Genomic DNA, 15,820 nt, shown 5'->3' with positions numbered 1-15,820 from the left:
TGGTTGTGGCAATCCAGTGCAGCAGTCCTTGCAGCTCCCATTGCTGCCTTCCCATCTTTTCTGGCAGTGGGGATAGAGACTCAGAAGGAAAATGCAAAATAGCTTTTACTGGATAATTATACTAAAAGGGGTACACTGGGAGAGGCACAAAGGGAGTATTTGATTCCTCTCCTGTTATTCTCTGAGTCTATTCCAGTCTGAACTAATTCTCTAATATGAATGCAGTGTTGGTAGTTTAAATAACCCAACTGTGTTCTGTCCAGTCTGTATTGATGGGTGTGTGTTGGAGCAGAAATTTGTTGGACTTTATAGGATCTGTTTCCTGCAGAGGCATCTGCTACTAATAACCAGCTTCTGAATATGAAGAACCTGTCAAGTACAGGGAAAATACATCCTGGAGAAGGATAAGAAGGAGTAGGTGCAAGCAAGAAAATATTTTTCTTCAAATCTGTGAAGTCTCCATATCTGAAATAACATAATTTAGAAGAATAGAATTTAAAAGAAGAGGCATAAATATTAAAACGAGACAGACATTGTTTGCATTGTCTTCTTCACTTGTACTCAAGCAAATGAAAAGATAACTGCAATAGAAAATTGCCATTAATAATTCAATTGGAAACAGGTGCAACAGTATTTAAATTGCACAAAGATTATGTTAGTTTAGCATCAATCAACAGCTGTGGAGTAATTGCCCTTTAAAAATGAATTTATGAAATTGTTGGCAACAATAACAGTAACCCAAATCTATGACAATGTTGCTAATTTGATACTTGGATCACCATCAGATGCTCAGATAATTAGGTTTTCCATTGATAACTGGATTTGTGGGGAGCTCTGTTGCTAACAAGTTTTTGTAGAAATGATCAGGTAATAAAATATATTGATTTAGTCTGTTAAATTTAGAAAATACTTATCTTTTTAATGTACTCAACTGTCAGCGTAATATGATGTGAGAGAAAATCTTGTGCTTGAGCCATTTATTTTTAAAGGAAAATATTTACATTTAAACATTGCAGAACTGAATATAGGTATTGTATGAGAGATTTGCTTCATATCGTATTTACTATAAAACTTATATGATGATTACATCATTCTTAAGATGAGCCTGAGGAGGGCTCTTCTTGCTTTTTGCATGAATGAAAATTTGCACAAGGTTTGTTGTGTAAATATGTTGGTTGTTTTCAAACTTCTGACTAAATAACCCCTCTTTAGACTTATTTTCCAGCAGCTTTATTTCAGATAATTCTCCTGCAAGTAAACTGTAGTTTGGAAGAAAAGGTTGGTGGGAATGCATCTCTGTTGCAAAAAAGTGATGCCTTTTCTCTTCTTTCTGATCTCTTTTTGTTTCTATCCCCCACTTTTGTTTTCATTTTCCTCTCAGGCTCTACAGATAGGGTGCAGAATAGTGATGAGGCAAAATTCAGCATAAATCCAGACAGTCATTTGCAGATAACTGCTTTGGTCTCTAATCAGCCAAAGTGTGCCTATTTTCAGGAGATGAAATTGACTCTATTCCATCCTCCACAGCTTCCATATGAGCCAATATCTGTTCTCTATTTTTTATTTTCTTGTAAAGCACCTCTTGTTGTTACATCCTCTTCCATCATGAGAGTATAGCATCTCTTGTTCCTAGCTCTTTTCTGTTTCAGATATTTAAGTTTATGAAAGTTTAAGGATTCAGGGCAGCTGCTACCACTACAAATATCATGCATATACCTTGCACTTGCCTTCAACCAATATTTCACAAAGATAAAATAGTTTAGATTATGAAGAGGTATTAAGATGGAGATCTCTGCTCTTATCTGTTATGTACCACAAGCCAGTTTGAAGAAGTTGGTTGTAGCACCAAAGTGCTTGCATCAAGATAACTCCAGAAAGCATTTTTGATGTTGATGAGATTTTTTTTTTTTGTCTAAATGATCTTGTCAGATCTATTATAAATGCCAGTAATTTTCTGAAACAAACCTTACTTCTGTGCTGCAGAGTCTCCAGTGCTGTGACAGTGGATTAATCACTTCACCTCAGCTTTAAATCACTTTTTAAATACTATTTTTGATAGACTTTTGGAGAATAGCTGGCACACTCTTGAACAGGATTTGGCCACAAGTGCATTAAAAATCCATTAGTAGCCATGTGTGCTGAAATAAGTAGGAAAACCCACTCAGTTACTTTCGCCAGCCCCTCATGAAGAATCTCATGATCTCTAATGTCATGATGGGCTTCTACCACTATTAGCCCTCATGTGTAATCCATTTGACCAGGTCAGATTAAGTTACACAGGGGCAGTTTGTGTGCATGTGCTGTGTGATAGTGTTAGCTTTGCTGTACACAAACAGCAGAGCACATGAGGATGTTGTACTTACCATTAGACCTTCTAATGTGGACAGGTATTTTTGACAATGGTGTTTTTTAAATACCGTTACCCTCTTGATCATAAGAACCCAAATCAGATTAAAAATAGTAATAAACAAAAAGGCTTCTGAAATATGATTTTTCCTAAGAAGGAATGCAGCTTCCCCTGGGACACTGCAATTGGAAACCACAAGGTTTGTGTGGGCATTGCGGTTCCCAAGGCGTGCTCTGGCTGCACACAGTGTAGGATTGGTACCATTAATTTTCCTGCTATTAACGAATTCTCTTCCTTTTTGATTACAGCATTCTAATGGTTGAAAATGCAGCTTGACTCAATACTGACCTGACTGATCTCACAGTAAGATAACTTGTTAGGAACTCAGCTGTGCGAATCTGGGAATTAAATTCTTTAGGCTACAAAACTACATTAGGACTGGACCAAATAGCATCATTCCTCTTTCCAGGCTTACAGCTGCTACATAGCAAGCAGGGATCTAGTTCCTGGAAGCAGCTGGAGAGGTTAAGGGGGAATCAGAAGAAACAAACAAACCACTTTTTTTTCCTCTTCATTTCTCAGACCCTACTGTAGAGAAAACACCTTGCCTGGTCTACTTCTCTACCTGCCTAGAGGCCTTTGCTGCCCCCTGATGTTTCCTTTACTTTCTTATATGTGTGAAGTGAAGGTTGAAGATAATTTTCCCCTGATCTACTGGTCTTTTCTGTGCGTTTCTACAGTGTTAAGGGCAGCAGAACTCCTGTCTCAGTTAAGGTCTGTGTGTGTTAATGTCATCTGTAAGTTTAAAATCAGCCTCTAAATGAATCACTACCTAGAAAAACCTCTCTGTCTCCTAATGCAGTTAAAAATAGGGCTAATATGTTGATACATTTTCATAAATTTTTTCTACTTCAGTATGTATGTTTTCATGTAAGCACTGTGAGACATTATAAAGTTACACCTTTCTGACTAATTCCTGAATTTCACTCTAAACCCACCAAACAGACCCTGTTTCATAAGATAATTCAGTCTGTCACCATGAAAATCCCCAGAATTTGTAGTTTACTGCCCTTAATTTTTCCATGATAAAGAGCAGGACAGACGCAGTAAGAGCAGTTGACAGATGCTCAGGTGTTAAGGTAGTTTGATGAAGTAAATAAAAATAACAGTTTTTGCAGTCAAGATTTCATTCTGCAGGCTTTGGGTGCTCTGCAGGTAATTACATCTACATGTCAGCAAGAGTGTGATGTGACCAAGGGCTTAATTTACAGAAGGGGTTTTGTGAGTTCCTCCAGAAGCTTTCAAGAACGAAGCTGCAGGAAGGAGAATCTGTCTTGCACAAAAATGAACATTGAGTCTTCTTTCCCATTTCCCTTTGGGTGGTTTGCAGATCAGTCTGTAGAGATCAGTGCTGCTGCTGTGCAGCTGCTAGCACTGAAATGGGTGCATTTCTGAATGAGAGGTCACAAACAGCCAGAAGTTCATTTTCATGGGCTTTCTAGTTGTACAGTTGATTGGGAAAGAAACCCCACTTGAATAGGAATTACCAGTACCTTAAAATTTCGAGATGGAAAAATCCTACTTACAGTTCTGACTTTCAATGACTGGCTTTTGAGCAAATACACATGAAATTCTTATGAAGGAAGCATAACTACAAATGGCAATGTTTATTTTCTCCTATTCTGAGCAAATGCTCAAAGGATAAAACACCAAAAGGATAAAATATTTTATTTTTTATTAAATTATTATATTTTAGATGAAAAAACATTTTTATGGGTACATCACAGTCAAATTTCAGTACATGTTAACTAATATGCATGATCATTAAATAATTTATTAGGTTTTTCTTTTTTTCTAATTTTAGTTGAATCTTATTGAATGAGAAAAGGAAATGTAAAAATTGGGACAAGAAGGAAATTTTTATTTCCCTGCCCTTGTATGAAATTCTTTTCATCCTCTTACTCTGTGAGCACAGAAGGAAAAGAGAAATTGAACTTCAAACTACTTACCTTTCTTTCTTGGCTATATTTTCTTCCAGAACCTGTCATCTAAAGTGTTTCCTCAGGTCATCTTGACACCTTCATGTAAGAAAATTGTCTCTGCCCCTTAGATCCAAAAGTATTTTCATTTTTGGACCCAGAAAACCTAACTCCTTACCCATTCTCTCATTCATTTTCTACTATCTAAGGCAAATGTTTCCATACTGTTTGATCAGTATTCTTAGCAGACTTCATTAACCTTGCAATTAGACTGGGAGCATGTAACTGTTGCTTGGGTTATTTATTTTTTTTTTTTATCTTTAACCTCAAATTTGTTGGCATTCTGAACAGTCTGGTGTCATGATGATGTTGTGATGTATCATTATACATGTTTTTTTTTTTTTTTTTTTTACCAACACATACCACACAGTTTTATATTTAGCTCTTAATAGGCAATTAACTGTGGTTGCTCGTCAGTTCACTGAAGTGATTCATTCAGTAGTTAAAGATCATTGTGGTGTGTCCAGCTGAAGGTCCTGCACTCTGTTCTGTGCTGCTCCTGTGCAGAGAGATACAGCTGGACAGCAGGAGGTTGAGGTTTTGTTAAGCTCATGTGATCATTCTGGCTTTAGGGGTACCATGGACACACCTGTGGGGTCTCCTGTGATGGGCAGTAAGGACAAAACTAAAATGCAGGTAAGAATCTATAGAGACACTGTGACAGACATTGAAAAATTATAAACTGCATTTAAGATTTTGTTTTGAGCCAAAAGGTTTTAAAGTCTCCCAAACTCAGCCCCAGCCATGCTGAAGCTCTGAACAGAGAATCACAGAATAGCCCAGGTTTGAACACACCCTGAAGGATCACCTGGTGCAGTCCTTTTTGGAAAAGGAGCCTAAGTGACATTATCTAATCTCAGTCCAGTTCTGTCTTGGAAACTTCCAGTGATGGGAATTCTACCATGTACCTGGGAAGGTTCTCCAGTCACTGGTTGCTCTCACTGTAAAAAGTTCTTTCTTATATCAAGGTGAAATGTCTCATGGTGCATCTTGTACAGATGGTCCCTTGCTCTCTCCATGTGGCTCCCTGTGAGGAGAGACCTTCCTTTCATGCAGTGGCTGCCCTTGAAGCACTGGGAAACTGTGATGTTGCTCCCACTTGAGCCTTCAATTCTCTGGGATGAAATTATCTAAGTCCTTGAAGCACAGGTTTCTCAGCCCTTTGGGAGACTTTGTGACCCTCCTCTGCACCCTCCATCCAGTCTTCTTTAATTGGAGGGAGCAGAAAAAGATGAAGTTGTCCAGACAGATGAAGCCTGGCCAGTGCTGAGCAGAGGAGTCAAGTGGCTTTATCCCTGTTGATGACTTGCTGAGGTATATTGAGTTGTTGGAATGTTTCTGTGGTGAAATGTGAGGGATAAATATGCTTATAATTACCTGTTATGGGAAAAAAACCTTAATAACCTTTGTTCCCATTGTGAGTCTATCTAACCTGGCTTCCAACACCAGGGCTATTTTCAGCAATGAAATACATATTCTGCACTATAACTGGGTCAAACGTGTGAGAAGGAAATAATGTGGTAAGAATAAAAATAAATTTATAGCACCGAGATAGTGTAGTGACTGCTGCTCCATAAATATCTTCAACAAAAATTAACATATTCCAGGTGTAAGTGGAAATAGAACTAAAAAGGAAGGCAGGTGACAAAAAATAAAGTGGAGGAGCCTGTCTAATAGGAAAATACTGAAGAAACTAAAAACTGCATGGCTTCACAGTCCCACATCCCAGCACAGTTAGAAAAGTAAATAAAATTAGCGAGAAGTTATCACAGTGGTCAACATTAATCTTTGTTAAAAGACCGATTTCTAGTGGCATGGAATGGTTTTGTATTCCAGCAGCACTTGGGCAATCAGCAGCATTCCTGATAAATCAGATCAGGCTACTGGGTCAGTCTCCTCTGTGATGAAGGCTGTTTCCACCTGAAGAAGCAAATGTCCCAAACTTTATTTTTTTACAGTCATCCTTTGTTGCTGAATCAAGCATTGACTTTTGAGTTATTTGAGTGGGATTGTCTGAATTGTCTCCAGATTTCCCTCAGAAGAATGTGGAACAGCATAAGGTGCAAGCAATGGATTTCTGATATATGAGGATATTTTTATAAGCTCAGAAAGAAACAAAATTGCCCTAAATGTTGTTTTCTGGGCTTTTACCAGTTATGACTTTTTCAATGTTTAGCACAAATAGAGAAAAGGTAAAGAGAGAAAATGAGAGCCAGAAAAAATAAGGTTTTTTAGTTGAGAAAAAGAAAATAAAGTCATTCTCAGAACTTAGTTTTGAAATAAAATTTGAGGATGTGTTGCACTATCATTTTAAGAATCTAAACTTTGCCACTATATAGAATTCATTAGCAAGATGGATGATTAACTTTATGTTGCACTATTGCTGTGTACTTTGGATAGTATCACATCATCAGATTTTCTTTCAACATGCATATTAAAAGAACCTGTAAGTGAATCCTTTGTGTTTTGGTTTTTAGGTAATTTTTTCAGTGCAGTGAGTAATAATTTATATGTCCAAAATGAAACAAGCTTGTTTATGAGAGTTGGTGTTTTTTCTTTCATTGGGCTTTTTTCTTTCCCTTTTTTCCCTTAAAGAGGAGAGGTCACATTTGGGGCTGACTCATTAGATGTTGATATTATTATGAATGCTGCTGCATTGTGTTGGACACCGCATCAGTGGCCTTTATAAATATACAACCTTTATAAAAAGTTTATTTTTCCTTTGTTTTCAGATACACCTACTACACTAAGTAGCACATAGAGCTCATTTGCTGTTTTATAAATTTGCCTGATTGATATATTCAATACTATTTAGCAAGTCAGTGAGCAGATCTCTTTTTTTTTTCTTTATTTCTCCTCAAAACAAATACTTCACTGACAGAAGCTTAGTAATTGATGTGAAATTGGATGGACAGAATCATCCATACTCAAACACTGGCTCTTTAGTTCCTGTCAGCTTCTGGTCTTTGTTTAATCAATATATTCAGCAGTAATGCAAGATGAAGTGGCCAGGTCTGCAATGGCCAGTCTGCAACAATTCCATATATGGCATTTGTAAAATTGAGAATTGATTTTGCCCCACTGTGGAATGTATAAAATAAATTAATTAAAAACTTGATCTGCATTGTGGAAAATTCTGATTTAGATACTCTTGCCCAGATTGTAGTGAGAAAGTAAAACATAGCAAGGACAGTTTTGACTTTAGGGAACACTCAAGATGGGGATGGGGGGAGGGTTATTTTGGTAATCTTTGATTTTGCAGTCAGTTTCATATGGCTGAAAATATCCTGCCTGGATGCAACAATGATTTTTAATTTTGGACATCAGGAGTAGTTATGCATGTTTGAAAAGTGTTTTGCTTTGTGGCTACTGGTCCAGACATACAAGTGAGAAGACAGTTACAGAATGACAGAAATCTTCTATGACTGTCCTCTTTGTGAATTCAATTTATTTTTTTACCAAGCTGCATTTGCATGTAGATAGCTCAAATAACAGAATTTTTTGCAATATTTTTTTAAATTACAAGTCATCTGTAATAAGCCTCTGTAGGCTGCCTACTTTTCCATTCTCTGATGCATGATTTTTCATCATAAACTTGTAAAATATTTAAGTGTAACTCAGAAGAATAACTTTCCTCATTAACTTATAATTGTGGTTTTCACATATAATTTGTTCCTTCAAATAGGTCCTTCAAAAAATGGAAAAAACAAGTTAAGTTCTCCCAAAGTATCTTTCAGTAGAGTGCTCAGGCTGAGAACATTAAAAATATTTGTTCAGAGTGCAGGGCCCAGTTAAGCTGTACCATCTCCTAAAGTCAGGAATTAGAATATGTAATTTCAGTTAACCCATATGAAGAAGGTGTTAACATAATGAAATTGAAAAGCATGACATGATCTAGAAGTTTGGAGTTTGGGTGTTGGGTTTGTGTTTTGCTTTTGGTTTTCAGGTGTTGGTGGTGACTTTTTCCTTCAGTTTCGGTGTTGTAGTTTTTTCCTTCTCCCCTCCCTCCCCTTTTTCTATTTTCTTTCCTTTTCTTTTTTTTCAAATGAACAACTAAAGGTCACAGTAGCAATAAATTTTGATTCTATGGAACAATTTAAACAGCTAACTCCTTACTTCTCTCCTTTCATTCTGTGCATTCCAGTTACTCCTACACTGCTTCAGCACAGCCAGGAGTCAAACAAAAAGGTCACTGCCTGGGTTACTTGTGTTTTGGTCCACCATCCAGCCAGCCTGCCTGCTGCATTACATTGTCAGAGTTAGCCCTTCTATTGACAAGCCGATTGATTTCCTGATTAATGTACCTCTGCTTTATTGGCATTTACTGCAGGAGACATAATTTTAATGTTTGGATGATCAATAGGCCCATCAACACCAAGAATTCCTACTGTTAGCTTGCACAGCTCTAACTATAGGGAGTTGTATATTTCTTGATAAATACTACAGGGAAGCTGTAAACATTAGAAAAGCAAAGAAAATTGATGTTCTCTGTGGATTCCTATTGTATTTCAGCCCTAGGAGAGAATGCAAAAACTTTCAAGTAATTCTCTGTAGGAAAGGCAACCAACAGGTACTTGATCTCTGGGCTGGAATATAAATGTGTGGGAAGTAATTACTTTCAGAATTTCCATTGTGTAATCACTTTATCAAATGTGTAAATACCCATAAGAGAAATTATGGCTTTTATTCAGTTTTGGATTAAGAAATTACATTTCAAATGCTCTTAGTTAACTTCATTATAGGAAGGGAATTCTGTGGCTGTCTTACATGCTTCTAAACTTGTATCTCTCCAGAAATGACACAAGGTACCTTAAGGTATCTACTTAAAATGTGGCAGTTTTGTCTTGAAATTCTAACAGACTTCACAGTCTTCTCTTGTTACCAGTTTTTTTTCTTCCTTTTGCCTTCTCACCTGCCCTGTTTTGGGCTTTTCAGACTTTCAAAGAATGAAGAGACTGATTTTATTTTTTTTTCCACTCAGATAAAGTAGTAAACTTAAATGGTCACCTTTTTAAGCTTTGAAATTAGCTAATGAGAAAATGACAATAAATGGTACCATTTACCAGAAACTTTACCTAAATATCTTTCAGATTAGATTCCTTCATTTCATTAAAGTTTTCATTTCCCAGTGGCTGGCAGGCTTCCTGTGTGATCTAAAGGAGATATTCAAATGGCTTTTCTCAGTATCTGAGAAATTGCTTGCATTTGAATTTTCTCCCAAGGAGCACAATTTTGTGTGAGTGCCCTGGTTAAATCAGTGCTGGTTTAGCTTTACAGGCAGGGAGGTGATGGGTATTTATCAGGTAATTTATGCATTATCTAAAAGCTGGTTCTTTCAGTCAAAGATCAGGACAAAGGCTCTGTATCTTGAGAGACAGAGTATCCTCCATTAAATATTAATTAAGAAAACAGAAGGATGAAGGGAAAGCTATTGGAAATTTCCCATTTCCCAAAAAGCAGGAACTCTCCCCTTAATTTCTTGCCAATAAGGACTAAAGTAGTTCCAACAACATCCAGCAGTTTCCAAGCACACAATTTAAGTGTTTTGATCTTTTGGTATAAATTTCAGATGCTGGAGTGTTTATCACTTTCTTCCAGCATTGACATATCCCAGTGGATGAAATTCTAAAGCAAAAAGAATCATAGTGTGATGATTAAATCCATTAAAATTAGAGCTATGAAGATCACTGAGGAAGATGCTAGTGACATGGAGCTAAATCCTCTGGTATATGGAACTGAAAAGAAATGAGGTCAGTAATGAAGATTTAGTTAGGCATTAGTTTCCCATTTTTGTCCATGAAACTATCTTCAAATATGCCTGCATTCCTGAAATAATTTACCAACCTGATGTTGTAGAGATTGAGAGATATCTCTGTCTCTGAAAGTTCAGAGCAGCAGTGAATATTTGACTAAAACAAGCATAAAATATCATAAATAGGTGCTACTCCTGATATCTATCTGTGTTTGATTTTACTAGAATCTTAATTATTGAACTTGCAGCAGGCCAGCTAGTTTGAGTCATAGCTTTCAAGTGATTGTTTTAACTCTTGGACTTGTTAAAGCCACAGGGTTCCCTGAGGGGATGCTGATGCTGCCTTTTATGTCAGTGACTCTGGGTCCCAACTTGTGTTTCTGTTCCCTCTTCTGTGGAGTAGAGGCTTGCTGTTCTGAGATTTTACTGGTTTGTTTTGAACACTGTGGGACTCTCAGTTCTTCCTGAGGGTGTGTCAGAGAAAGGCTCCTGCCTTTCTCCTGGGCTGGGCTGTGCACAGGGCTGGGTGCTGAAGGGGGTGTGTAGCTGCTGTGTGCACCCTGGCTTCAGTGTAGGGTATATACACCCAGACTGCAGAGTGTGACAATTTAGGCTTTAAACTAAAGGATTGTAAGGTTTAAATGCTTACTTTGATTAGATATTTGGTTCTAATTTTGTGTTCTCTCTAAAAACTGTGTGTGAGTGTATAAACATTCATTACCCAAGGAAGTGTGTGAGTTTTTGTACATCCACATTTTTGTTAAGGACATTAATATATAAATCTTTACCTGAAACAGCAGAATGATTGAGTTCGGGCTGCAGGAAGTAATGACCCTTTTTAGCCTTAGGCATCTTGTTTAACTTCCCTGTGATTCATATAATTTCTTGTTACATAAAGATAATTTTAACTCCATTTGATCCTGAAACAAAAATCTTGGGTAAGTACTAAATTAATATACAGATATTTTTCACCACTTCACTTTACCCTTTTGTGTGATATCCTTTAACACAGGTACCAATCAGAAAGATTTAACAAGAGAAACAAATTGCCTTTATTTCATAAAGGAGAATATACTCCCTAACAAATAGTTCTGGCAAAATTCAGGAAAAATGATACTTTAGTTTAATTTTCAGGATTGGTAATTTATCCCTCTTGTGGCCTCAGGGTTCTCCACAATTCAGCTTTCACTTTTTTCTCTTTTTTAAGCAATCACTATAGCAACCCAGTGTTATCTGATGAGCAGTGCACACAGAGGGCAGATAGCCATACCTGCAGCATAAGATTAAGAACCAAAAAAAGAGAGCCAGGTAGACCAGTGAGGTGCTATATTAGCCTGTCACACAGAGGATCTGAGCCCTAGCTGAATTTTTGAAGTTTGTTAGCAGGGGCAAATTTTTTGAGATGTCATCCCCCTTAGTAGAAATTGGAGCTTGATTGGTGGTTTCTCCTCCAGAGAGGTCTCTGGCTGAAATAGCAAAGTAGCTGGTGGATTCTATCAGTGCATAAGAGCTCTATGAAAAATTGACCAGCTTTTACGCATTTTTATTTTCTTTTATTTGTAAGCACTGCACTGGCCTAGGTATTGTAGGGGTAAAACTCTGCATTCCTGTTGCATTCCTGATTCCCTTAAATTGTGTTTGACCAAGGAAAGGTGCATGGGGACAATATGAGATGATGAATGGCTTTAGAAAAAATTTAGGTAAAGGCCTGGATTTGAACTTAATTAATTAACTCCACAGGATCTGACAGATTGTGTCAACCTTTGAAACCTGCAGAATCACAATATGTGAATTCCAATGAGTCAGTTCTTCAATCTTTATTCTTGTTGATTAGTTCTTAACTAATATTAATTGTGGCAAAGGATTGCATTGGAATGGAGTATCATCCAAGGGGCAAAGCAGAGCTGTGTATCTCAGCCCCAGATCTGCAGAGTTAATGAGCCAGCAGCAGGCTGCTCTGTGGATAGGTCACTTAAAGAGAGGGTGCCCCCCAATTCACCCACTGGGTACTCCTGTGGATCTGTCTCTGTCCAGGAAGAATGCATTATTTTAACTGCAGGCTTTTCTTCCCCTCTTCCTCCTCCTGCTGGACAATAGAGGACTTTCTATCCCTGACATCTCAGGTTTGTTATTGCAACTCTGTGCTGATCAGCCCACTTTCTTTTCTCTATGGCTGTGCCAGTGAGAGCAGCATTGGAGCAGGGAGAGGTCAGTGCTCAGCTACTCCACATTTTCCCTTCAATGTATATTTTTTTCAAAGTCAAGCATCCTGGTTTCACCTGTTATATTACTTGCAAAAAAATACCTTCCATAAAGAAAAAAAAATTCTACAAAATGTGTGAAAAGAAAGAGGAATTTTAACGTGCTTCATGGGCTGTTCTAGACCAATAAGGACCCCTGTGTCTCTGTGGTGCTAATTCCCTGTGCCACTGGAAAAGTGAAAAGAGCACATTTTCATTTGTTGCTGTGAAAGAGGGGATATGTTTTAAATAGTGCTTTTCAAGAAATTACTTTGACTTGCTTTGATCATGGGTGCCAGAGCTCTGCCTGTACACAAGCCTCCATTGCAGAGAGAGGTTAATTGCACCACGTTCTGCCCCTTCTGAATAGACATTATTTTGCATCAATTGGTATGCTGGTATTTTTACCACGGGAGGTCACTGTATTCTTCAGCTCAGCAGTTGTCAATTTGCTCTTTTTAGCCTCACTCCAGGCTCTACATGAAGAAGGGAACTCAGTGAGATTCTCTCACAATTTTCTGGAGAGGCAAGGCATACACTGCCTGCATGGGATCCCATTAGCAGGGCAATGTCCAATTTGGGTATTTATGGTCCATGAGGTGGATGTGTGAGTCCAAGTTAGGCCGCCCAGAGGATCTGGAGAAGCTCTGCTGTTCTGAGGGTGTGAGCTCTGCCAGGTGCTCTCCCCAGCACGCAAAGGTGGTGGCTCCCATTCCAGGCATCCAGCATTGGGTGGTTGGCACATGAATCAGGACAAGACAGCAGGCATCTCACTGGGAATGTTTTAGCTGGTAGCACTGTGGAAGAGGAGACTGACAGGCAGTGTGACAGGAAAGGTTTGTTATTGACAAGTTAACCACTGATTTTCTTCTTAGCTTGAGCCTTAGCTCAAGCTAAAAAGAAAATGTCTCTCTTGACACATATCTGAGCTCTCAGGACTCATGATTTGCTCAGACCCTGAGCTTTGTTTCCCAGTTTTGTCCTGCAAACCTGTAACTAGAGAGGTTATATTAATTTCTCATCCCTGAGCTCTCGTGATAAAAGTTGTAGAGCAAGAAGTAACTGTGGAATGCCACTTGCACTTGGGTGTTAGGATTGCCTTGGTTGTAGGAGGAAAAAAAGTAGTTCTTTACCCCAAAAAGACTACTTTTTCCTTGTACTTCAGAGAAGGAGGTAAAAATCATGGTGGAGAGGATAAGGTAAGGACTATGCTATATCAGCTGGTGTTTTGCAGGGAGATGAGATACTCCTTTGGCCAAATTCATCAGTTTGCAGTAATATGAGAAGCTTTGTTCAGAACTCTTGGCTGTTAGTGTTTTACACTATACAGAGCTGAAGAAGAAAGTCTCAAACTAGGCCTGTAGTGAGCAGAAAATCAAGCTAAAAATTTGGCAATTGCATTGCAAGTAAGATCTTTATCTTTAAAACTTTTATAACCTAAGGTAGAAAGGAATGGCTCATCAAAATATACCCAAGCATTTAGGTGGTGAGTTTACAGCCCTCCATCCCTCACCCTGCAGCAAAATCTGTGCACTGCAAAGCCCATCTTACCAGCAAAATGAAATTTCATTTTCAAGCCTAGGCTTGAGTAAGACTTAATGTTTTCCTGACACTTCTTGATCCTAAGCATAGGGGGAATTTGAACTGCTGAGAGTGGCCTGATGTATATGTAAGGAACTTTATTCTTCTCTATTTAAAAACAACAAAACAAGCTTCTCAGTCTCTGCTTTCAGCAGAGTTACCTTATGCTTTTAATTGATCGTAAATCAATATCAATTTAGCAGAGATCTAAGAATCTATGACTTGAGCAGTAGGTATCTGATGTGAACAGTAGGCATTTTGTGAACAGCCTTTTAAGGCTAGATACTCAAAGATCAGATGTTTTAAAACAGAATGCAACAAGCTATAAATGCAATTTTGAAAGGTGGAGAGAGAAAGGGGTGCTGCTTCAGTGGTGGGGTCAGTTTAGATTGCTTTTTCTCCTGAACTTTGGTCCTCAATCTTTTACCACTGCAATTGAAATTGCTGTGGAAACCTATAAGGCTAAACAATATTGAAACTTTCAAGCATGATTTAGTGTTACTAAGGTAACCAATTGTAATTAATTTTAAGCACCAGCTGGCTTGTGATGAGCATGAAACCTGACAAAGGCTCTCAGAAGGACTGCTTCTCATTTTCTTAGCCACAGCAATAGGACTATGAGAACTTTATTTAAATAAAGCATCTGCAGTAACAAATCAAGGCACAGCTTTGATATTGGTTAGTTAAAAGAGACCAACCCCCACCTGGCTACACCCTGCTCCCAGGTGGCTGTGGAGAGCGATGAGCTCTGCTCTGAGCCTCCTTTTCTTGGCCAAACACCCCCAGCTCCCTCAGCTGCTCCTGGGCAGAATTGTGCTCCAGACCCTTCAAAGTTCTCTTTGAAATGGTAAAGCAGAAAAAGAATGAGGACAGCTTTCATAGTCTTTGTGTCCAATTAAAAACACAGAAGAAAGCAGAATAGCCAAATATTTAGAAACTGAGCTAAGTTACTGATGTGGCTTGATCATTTGGCTTTCTAAATGTCAGCATGGGTCTGGAGAGCTTGAGTTATTCTATGTGATGGGGTAATATAACATCAAGGCAATCACAAGTAGAGTGCTTTTTCCCTCATTTTTAAAAGGGAAGGTATTCAAAGCCAAAAAATTGCCCATACTTTATGTGAAAATAAATATCCTATCTTAAATTAAGAAGTTATTAAACTCAAGGAAGTAAAATTGCTCAATTTTTCATTTGGTTTTGATGCTGATCTCCTTAATCACAACTGAAAGCTTAAGATTAGTGAAAGCTAAAACATTACTTCTGCTCAAAAGGAACGTCTTTGAAAAAGAATTTATTTCCCAATCCTACAAATGAAAGCAGTACTCTATTGGGTGTACATACATCCTAGTCAAAATGTAGAGTTTCAAGTAACTCAGAGGGAATCATCATGGTTACACCACAGCCCTGTGTAAGACTTGTTATACTCTGTTTGGATGACCCTGAATCTAACCTTGGTTATGTTGGAATACAACCACAGGAAACTAATGAATGATTATAGGACTGTGGATACAGTGAAATTACAGCTGAATCATTCAATAACAACTTAGATAAAAATCTGCCCTGGGTATTGTTTCACTTGGCACAACATGGCCTTAATGAGCCACATTTAACTTTGCTGGTAGGACTTTGGTTGTGAAGGTTACTTTGCACAAAATGGTGACTTTTTCAGAGTTGAGGCAAGTGGAAATTCTCCTTCCATAGGCAAGTTGACAGCCAGAACTATCTATGGTCCTAGATACAGGACTAGAGGCAGAGCTCTTGTTTGCTAGGTGCTGCAGAGCATCCCTCAGGTGAGCGCTGAGGCCCTGCAGTGGCTCTGCTCCAGGGCAGGGATGTCTCAGGCAGAGTGGGATGGTGGCAG

The sequence above is a fragment of the Zonotrichia albicollis genome, chromosome 8 (genome assembly GCF_047830755.1).
Source record: "Zonotrichia albicollis isolate bZonAlb1 chromosome 8, bZonAlb1.hap1, whole genome shotgun sequence".
Taxonomy (NCBI): Eukaryota; Metazoa; Chordata; class Aves; order Passeriformes; family Passerellidae; genus Zonotrichia; species Zonotrichia albicollis.
Note: the sequence above shows the minus strand (reverse complement) of the source record.